The 7,995-nt window shown below is 43.6% G+C and overlaps 1 non-coding gene across 1 annotated transcript; it reads left to right on the top strand.

Moving 5' to 3' along the window:
* The first annotated feature begins 544 nt into the window (after window positions 1-544).
* trnak-uuu (transfer RNA lysine (anticodon UUU)) lies at window positions 545-617 on the top strand. Its single transcript has one exon. It is a non-coding gene; the product is annotated as a tRNA-Lys (tRNA).
* The last annotated feature ends 7,378 nt before the right edge of the window (window positions 618-7,995 follow it).

Genomic DNA, 7,995 nt, shown 5'->3' with positions numbered 1-7,995 from the left:
CCCACTCACCTAACCTATCCAAGTCACTCTGCAGCCTCATAGCATCCTCCTCAGAGCTCACACTGTCACCCAACTTAGTGTCATCCGCAAATTTGGAGATACTACATTTAATCCCCTCGTCTAAATCATTAATGTACAATGTAGATTATGTCACGCACATTGAACTGAATTTGCCATAGTTTTGCCCATTCACTTAATCTGTGTATGTCCCTTTGGTTACGTATCACTGCCCTTTGTCGCATTTCAGCAGCACCACCATAGTGTCCTCAACACAATTGAATATGTAGAACTCTGTAATGCTTGATTAAAGCCAGTAATAAATAGGATGCAGTGCAGCTCCCTAGGGAACAGCATTTCTCACAATTCATGCCGCTGCTCACAAACGATCCATCTGTCGGATGTAAGCTATTTCTGCTGTGAATCCTGTGGGAGGAAACCAATCTGTGAGATCAATGCGCTGTGCAGGCGGGTGCAATGCAGAAGGTATTGCAAACCCTGTAGGGTGAAGCGAGTTGATGTTCACAGAGTGGGCGGGTAGCTCCAGACCTGGATAGCTCAGTTGGTAGAGCATCAGACTTTTAATTTGAAAGTTCAAGGTTCAAGTCACTGTTTGGGTGTTGTTTTTAAAACACGACTTTGAATTTCCACATTCGCGTGAACTTATAAAGCAAAAACATGACAAGCTCATACATCCTGCCATCCTGACAAAACTGACTGCCGAAAATCGACAGCACATGGAAACATAGAAAATAGGTACTTCGAGCCTGCAACAACATTCAATAAGATCATGGCTGATCATCACCTCATTAACCCTTTCCTGCTTTCTCTTCATATCCCTGGATCCCTTTAGCCATAAGGGCCAAATCTAACTCCCTCTTGAATATATCCAACAAACCAGCATCAACAACTCTCTGGGTTAGAGAATTCCACAGGTTAACACGCAATCATGAGTGCTCGATTTATCTGAGCAAGTACTTCCCTGTTTGAGAATAGGGGTCCATATTTCTACCGCCCTTTATCTGAAATGCTGATTTTGCTTCTGAAATGTCGAAGATCAATCTGATAATTTTGCCTCTTGTTCATGATTCACCCACGAGAGGAAATACATTCTCCAGATTGAGCATATGAATTCATTTTAACTTTTACACACCTTGGCTAGATTTCTCCTCAATCTTTTACAATCAAGCTTTATACAAACTATCACCATCGTTGAAACTGCAAAGCCCTTATCATTTTGGCGGAATTGGGAGGCTCACGCTCAAAGGCCAGGTTATTCTTCGTCAGGAGATGGACCTAAACTGAATTAAGTGTTCCCGTTGGCCTATGACAAATGCTCCATACATCTGACGCCTTGTAGTCCTCCCGCATGTAGTGCCGTATCCCTTGAGGTAAAGAGTACCATTACATTAGAATTTTTTTTTTTTTTGTACAACTCTACCAGTTTTTATTGATGTGCAAACTGCAACTCACGAACTATTTTCCTCGTCACTTAACTGCTTCACATCATTTAGAATAATACTGCAAATTATGTGACTTGCTTCTAAAGTAGATTATGTCACGCACAAGGAATTGCATTTGCCATAGTTTTGCCATTCACTTAATCTGTCTATGACCATTTGGCTACGTATCACTGCCATTTGTAGCATTACAGCAGCACCACCATCGTGTGCTCATTCCAACTGAATATGTAGAATTCTATCATGCTTGATTGAAGCCAGTAATAAATGATGCCATGCACATCCCTGGGAAACAGCCTTTCTCATAATTCATGCCGCTGCTCACAAGTGTGCACTTTGTCGAATGGAAGCTATTTCTGCTGTGAATCCTGTGGGAGGAAACCAGTCTGTGAGAGAAAAGCACTTTGCAGGGTGGTGCATTGCAAATGATACAATTGGGATTACGGAGACATGGCTCCAGGGTGACCAAGTCTGGGAAATCAACATCCAGGAGTATTCAACATTCAGGAAGGATAGACAGAAAGGAAAAGGAAGTGGGGTAGCATTGCTGGTTAAAGAAGAAATTAACAAAATATTAAGGAAGGACATTAGCTTGGATGATGTGGAGTCTGTATGGTTAGAGCTGCTGAATATCAAATGGCAGAAAACGCGAGTGGGAGTTGGGTACAGGCCACCAAACAGCAGTAGTGAGCTTGGGGACAGCATCAAACAAGAAATTAGGAATGCATGCAATAACGGTACAGCAGTTATCATGGGTGACTTTAATCTACATATAGATTGGGCTAACCAAAATGGTAGCAGTACAGTGGAGGAGGATTTCTTGGAGTGTATTAGGGATGGTTCTCTTGACCAATATGTCGCGGAACCAACTAGATGGCTGGCCATCATAGACTGATTGATGTGTAATGGGAAAGGACTAATTAGCAGTTTTCGTGTGCGAGACCCCTGGGGAAGAGTGACCATAATATGGTAGAATTCTTTATTAAGATGGAAAGTGACACAGTTAGTTCAGAGACTAGAGTCCTGAACTTAAGGAATGGTAACTTCGATGGTATGAGATGTGAATTGGCTAGAATAGACTGGTGAATGATACTTAAAGGTTTGAGGTGGATAGGCAATGGCAAGCATTTAAAGATCACATGGATGAACTTCAACAATTATACATCCCTGAACAGAGTAAAAATAAAATGGGGAAGGTGGCTCAACCGTGGCTAACAAGGAAAATTAAATCCAAGGAAGAGGCATATAAATTGGCCAGAAAAAACAGCAAACCTGAGGACTGGGAGAAATTTAGAATTCAGTAGAGGAGGACAAAGGGTTTAGTTAGGAGCGGGAAAATAGAGTTTGAGAGGAAGCTTGCTGGGAACATAAAAACTGACTGCAAAAGCTTCTATAGATATATGTAGAGTAAAAGATTAGTGAAGACAAACGTAGGTCCCTTGCAGTCAGATTCAGGTGAATTTATAATGGGGAACAAAGAAATGGCGGAACAGTTGAACGAATACTTTGGTTCTGTCTTCACGAAGGAAGACACAAATATCCTTTCGGGAATACAAGGGGACCGAGGGTCTAGCGAGAATGAGGAGCTTTCTTTTTCTTTTGCTTATAGTAAGTAACCTTTTAGCATTGTTGTTGCCAAACTAAGTTAATCAAGAGTAAAATCATGGCAGGAGAGTTCAGACACGTGTTATGCTCCTCCTGTAATATTTGGGAAGTCAGGGACATTTCCAGTGGCCCTGACGACTACATGTGCGGGAAGCGCATCTGCCGGTAGCTCCTGACAGACCGCATTGTGGCACTGGAGATGTAGCTGGATTTAATCTGGAGCATCCGTGATGCTGATGATGATGTGAATAGCACGTTTAGTGAGTTGCTCTTACCGCAGGTAAAGGGTACACAGACAGATAGGGAATTGGTGACCAACAGGAAGAGCATTGGAAGGAAGGTAGTGCAGGAGTAAAATACAATGCATTGGGTACTGTTAAGGGGGATGACTCATCAGGGGAGGGCAGCAGCAGCCAAGTGCATGGCACCGTGGGTGGCTCTGCTGCAAAGGAGGGCAGGAAAATGTGTGGGAGAGCTATAGTGATAGGGGATTCTATTTTAAGGGGAATAGATAGACGTTTCTGCAGCCACAACGATGACTCCAGGATGGTAAGTTATCTCCCTGGTGCAAGGGTCAAGGATGTCTCAGAGTGGGTGCAGGACATTCTGAACAGGGAGGGTGAACAGCCAGTTGTCGTGGTGCATATAGGTACCAACGATATAGGTAAAAAATGGGATGAGGTCCTACAAGACGAATTTAGGGAGCTAGGAGCTAAATTAAAAAGTAGGACCTCAAAAGTAGTAATCACAGGATTGCAACCAATGCCACGTGCTAGTCAGAGTAGGAATCGCAAGAGAGCTCAGATGAATACGTGGCTTGAGGAGCGGAGCAGAAGGGAGGGATTCAAATTCCTGGGATATTGGAACCGGTTCTGGGGGAGGTGGGACCTGTACAAACCGGACGGTCTGCACCTGGGCAGGACTGGAACCAATGTCCTAGGGGGAGTGTTTGCTAGTGCTGTTGAGGAACGGTTAAACTAATATAGCAGGGGGATGGGAACCTATGCAGGGAGATAGAGGGAAGTAGAATCGGGGCAGAAGCAAACGATAGAGAGAAGAAAAGTAAAAGTGGAGGGCAGAGAAACCCAAGGCAAAAAGCAAAAAGGGCCAGATTACAGCAAAATCCTAAAGGGGGAAAGTGTGTAAAAAAAGACAAGCCTGAAGGCTCTGTGCCTCAATGCGAGGAGTATTCAGAATAAGGTGGATGAATTAACTGCGCAGATAGCAGTTAACGGATATGATGGAATTGGCATCATGGAGACATGGCTCCAGGGTGACAAGGTTGGGAACTGAAAATCCAAGGGTAATCAACATTTAGGAAGGATAGTTAGATAGGAAAAGGAGATGGGGTAGCGTTGCTGGTTAAAAAGGAAATTAACGCAATAGTAAGGAAGGACATTAGCTTGGAGGATGTGGAATCTGTATGGGTGGAGCTACGGAATACCAAAGCGCAGAAAATGCTAGTGAGAGTTGTGTACAGACCACCAAACACTAGTAATGAGGATGGGGACAGCATCAAACAAGAAATTAGGGATGCGTGCAAGAAAGTTACAGCAGTTATCATGGGCGACTTCAATCTCCATATTGCATGGGCTAACCACATTGGTAGCAATGCGGTGGAAGAGGATTTCCTGGAGTGTATTAGGGATGATTTTCTAGACCAATATGTTGAGGAACCAACTAGAGGGCTGGCCATCCTAGACTGGATGATGTGTATTGTGAAAGGACTAATTAACAATATTGTTTTGCGAGGCCCCTTGGGGAAGAGTGACCATAATATGATAGAATTCTTTGTAAAGATGGAGAGTGACACAGTTAATTCAGAGACTAGGCTCCTGAACTTAGGGAAAGGTAACTTCGATGGAATGAGACGTGAAATGGCTAGAAAAGACTGGCGAGTGATAACTAAAGGGTTGACAGTGGATAGGCAATGGCAAACATTTAAAGATCACATGGATGAACATCAACAATTGTACATCCCTTCTGGAGTAAAAATAAAACTGGGAAGGTGGCTCAACTGTGGCTAACAAGGGAAATTAAGGATAGTTTTAAATCCAAAGAAGAGTCATATAAATTGGCCAGCAAAAGCAGCAAACCTGAGAATTTTGTAATACAGCAGAGGAGGACAAATGGTTTAATTAGGAGGGTGGAAATAGAGTATGAGAGGAAGCTTGCTGGGAACATAAAAACTGACTGCAAAAGCTTCTATATATATGTGAAGAGAAAAAGATTAGTGGAAACAAACTTAAGTCCCTTGCAGTCAGATTCAAGTGAATTGATAATGGGGAACAAAGAAATTGCGGACCAGTTAAACAAATACTTTGGTTCTGTTTTCACGAATGAAGACAGGAAATACTAGGGTACCGAGGGTCTAGTGAGAAGGAGGAACTGAAGGCGGGAAATTGTGTTAGATGGGATTGAAGGGATTGAAGCCAGATAAATCTCCGGGGCCCGGTAGTCTGCATCCCAGAGTACTTACGGAAGTGGCCATAGAAATAGTGGATGCATTGATGTTCATTTTCCAGCAATCTATCGACTCTAGATCAGTTCCTATGGACTGGAGGGTAGCTAATGTAACACCACTGTTTAAAAAAGGAGGGAGAGAGAAAACAGGTAATTATAGACCGGTTAGCCTGACATCAGTAGTGGGGAAAATGTTGGAATCAATTATTAAAGATGAAATAGCAGCGCATTTGGAAAGTAGTGACAGGATCGGTCCAAGTCAGCATGGATTTATGGAAGGGAAATCCTGCTTGACAAATCTTCTGGAATTTTTTGAGGATGTAACTGGTAGAGTCAGGGAGAACCAGTGAATGTGGTGTATTTGGACTTTCAAATGGCTTTTGACAAGGTCCCACACAAGAGATTGGTGTGCAAAATCAAAGCACATTGTATTGAGGGTAATGTACTAACGTGGATAGAGAACTGGTTGGCTGACAGGAAGCAGAAAATTGGGATAAACGGGTCCTTCTCAGAATGGCAGGCAGTGACTAGTGGTGAGGCGCAGGGCTAAGTGCTGGGACCCCAGCTCTTTACAGTATACATTAATGATTTAGAAGCAGGAATTGAGTGTAATATCTCCAAGTTTGCAGATGACACTAAACTGGGTGGTGGTGTGAGCTATGAGGAGGACTCTGGAGGGTGACTTGGACAGGTTAGGTGAGTGGGCAAATGCATGGCAGATGCAATATAATGTGGATAAATGTGAGGTTATCCACTTTCGAGGCAAGAACATGAATGCAGAATATTATCTGAATGGCAGCAGATTAGGAAAAGGGGAGGTGTAACGAGACCTGGGTGTCGTCATTGAAAATTGGCATGCAGGTACACCAGGCGGTGAAGAAGGCAAATGGTATGTTGGCCTTCATAGCTAGGGGATTTGAGTATAGGAGCAGGGATGTCTTACTGCAGTTGTACAAGGCCTTGATGAGGCCTCACCTGGAATACTGTGTTCAGTTTTGGTCTCCTACTCTGAGGAAGGATGTTCTTGCTATTGAGGGAGGGCAGCAAAGGTTCACCAGACTTATTTCCGGGATGGTGGGACTGACATATGAGGAGAGACTGGATCAACTGGGTCTTTATACACTAGAGTTTTGAAGGATGAGAGGGGATCTCACAGAAACTTATGATTCTGATGGGACTGGACAGGTTAGATGCGGGAAGAATGTTCCCGATGATGAGGAGGTCCAGAACCAGAGGACACAGTCTTTGGAGAAGGGGTTTGCCATTTAGGACTGAGATGAGGAGAAACTTCTTCACTCAGCGAGTTGTTAACCTGTGGAATTCATGCCAGAGATTTTGATGCCAGTTCATTGGATATAGTCAAGAGGGAGTTAGATATCGCCCTTATGACTAAAGGGATCAAGGGGTATGGAGAGAAAGCAGGAAAGGTGCACTGAGGGAATGATCAGCCATGATCTTATTGAATGGTGGTGCAGGCTCGAAGGGCCGAATGGCCTACTCCTCCACCTATTTTCTACGTTTATTTGTTTCTATGTTTCTATGAAGGAAATCCTTATTAGTAAGGAAATTGTATTAGGGAAATTGATGGGATTGAAGGCCGATAAATCCCCAGGGCCTGATGGTCTGCATCCCAAAGTACTTAAGGAAGTGGCCCTCGAAATATTGGATGCATTGGTGCTCATTGTCCAACAGTCTATCTACTCTGGATCAGTTCCTATGGACTGGAGGGTAGCAAATGTAACACCACTTTTTAAAAAATGATGGAGAGAGAAAACAGGGAAGTATCGACCGGTTAGCCTGCCATCGTTAGTGGGGAAAATGTTGCAATCAATTATTAAAGATGAAATAGCAGCGCATTTGGAAAGCAGTGACAGGATCGGTCCAAGTCAGCATGGATTTATGAAAGGGAAGTCATGCTTAACAAATCTTCTAGAATGTTTTGAGAATGTAACTCGTAGAGTGGACAAGGGAGGACCAGTGGATGTGGTGTATTTGGACTTACAAAAGGCTTTTGACAAGGTCTCACACAGGATTTTCTTGCTATTGAGAGAGTGCAGCGAAGGTTCACCAGACTGATACCCGGGATGGCAGGACTGACATACGAGGAGAGACTGGATCAACTGGGCTTGTATCCACTGGAGTTTACAAGAATGAGAGGTGATCGCATAGAAACATATAAAATTCTGATGGGATTGGACAGGTTAGAGACAGGGAGGATGTTCCTGTTGCTGGGGAGTTCCAGAACCAGAGGTCACAGACTAAGGATAAGGGGTAAGCCATTTAGGACCGAGATGAGGAGAAACTTCTTCACTCAGAGAGTGGTTAACCTGTGGAATTTTCTACCGCAGAGAGTTGTTGAGGCCAATTCGTTAGAGATAGTCAAAAGTGAGTTAGATATGCCCCTTACGGCCAAAGGGATCAAAGGATATGGAGAGAAAGCAGGAAAGGGGTACTGAGGTTGCATGATCAG

Source organism: Pristiophorus japonicus, chromosome 3, assembly GCF_044704955.1.
Source record: "Pristiophorus japonicus isolate sPriJap1 chromosome 3, sPriJap1.hap1, whole genome shotgun sequence".
Taxonomy (NCBI): domain Eukaryota; kingdom Metazoa; phylum Chordata; class Chondrichthyes; family Pristiophoridae; genus Pristiophorus; species Pristiophorus japonicus.
The sequence above is the reverse complement of the archived record's forward strand: the minus strand, read 5'-3'. Positions and strand labels throughout refer to the sequence as shown.